This window comes from Mesitornis unicolor, unplaced genomic scaffold (assembly GCF_000695765.1).
Source record: "Mesitornis unicolor isolate BGI_N332 unplaced genomic scaffold, ASM69576v1 scaffold5653, whole genome shotgun sequence".
Lineage (NCBI taxonomy): Eukaryota > Metazoa > Chordata > Aves > Mesitornithiformes > Mesitornithidae > Mesitornis > Mesitornis unicolor.
Genome location: NW_010173875.1, coordinates 1 through 1,493, shown reverse-complemented (window position 1 = coordinate 1,493; position 1,493 = coordinate 1).

Sequence of the window (1,493 nt, the reverse complement as noted above, 5' to 3'; positions counted from 1 at the left end):
CCGCCCACTGTGCATTAAAGCCTTTTCTCCAGGCTCTGCCCCTTTTCCGGGCGATTTTGGGGTGTTGGAGGGTGGGGAGGGGTTTGGGGGGAGGCTGAGGGTAATGGGGGGGATGGATGGGGGAGCCCTGACCTCGCATCGGTGCCCGTGGTTCCAAGTTGGTGCCAGTGACGTCGTGGTGATGCCTTTGATTCTGCCTTGATGCCCCCAAACCTCGTGTCAGCGCCCTTGACCCCAACCCCACGCTGATGCCTTCAACCCCGTGTTGATGCCCTTGACCTCATTATGGTGTCCCCAACCCCATATTGATGCTCTCGACCTCGTGGTGGTGTCCTCAACCCCATATTGATGCCCTCAACTCTGCATTGATGCCTTTTACCCCTTGTTGATGCCTCCAGCCTCTGTTGTTGTCCCCAACCTCTTGTCCCACTGCCCTTGACCCCATATTGATGCCCCCAACTCTGTGTTGGTGCCCTTGACCCTGTGTTGGTGTCCCCGACCCTGTGTCGATGCCCTTGACCCCATGTTGTTGTCCCCAACCTCTTGTCCCACTGCCCTTGACCCCATATTGATGCCCCCAACTCTGTGTTGGTGCCCTTGACCCTGTGTTGGTGTCCCCGACCCTGTGTCGATGCCCTTGACCCCATGTTGGTGTCCCCAACCCTCTGTTGTTGTCCCCAACCTCATGTCACTGCCCTTGACCCCATATTGATGTCCCCGACCCCGTGTTGATGTCCCCGACCCCGTGTTGACGACCTCAACCCCACGTTGGTGCCCCCAATCCTGTGTCAATACCCCTGACCCCATGTTGGTGTCCTCACCTCTGTCTCAATGCCCTTGACCCCATATTGGTGTCCCTGACCCCCTGTTGATGCCCTTGACCCCATGTCGGTGTCCCCAACCCCACGTCAATGCCCCTGACCCTATGTTGGTGTCCCCCGACCCCATGTTGGTGTCCCCAATCCTGTGTCAATACCCTTGACCCCATGTTGGTGTCCCTGACCCTATGTTGGTGTCCCCAAAGTCCCCTGGCACTATTTTGGTGTCCCCCGACCCCGTGTTCGTGTCCCCACCCCTGTGGCAATGCCCTTGGTCCCCTGTTGGGGGATGTGGGTGTCCCCGACCCCACGTCAATGCCTTTGACCCCACGTTGCTGCCCCCAAGCCCCCGTCAATGCCCTTGACCCCCTGTCCGTGCCCCTGACGCCATATTGACCTCCCCTCCCCGCTGCCCTTGACCCCATAATGATGTCCCCGACTCCGTGTTGACGACCTCAACCCCACGTTGGTGCCCCCAATCCTGTGTCAATACCCCTGACCCCATGTTGATGGCCCCAACCCCGTGTTGATGCCCTTGACCCCGTGTTGGTGTCCTCAACCCTGTGTTGGTGTCCCTGACCTCCTGTTGGTGCCCTCAACCCCGTATTGCTGTCCCCAACCCTGTGTCGATGCCCTTGACCTCATGTTGGTGTCCTCAACCCTCTGTTGTTGTCC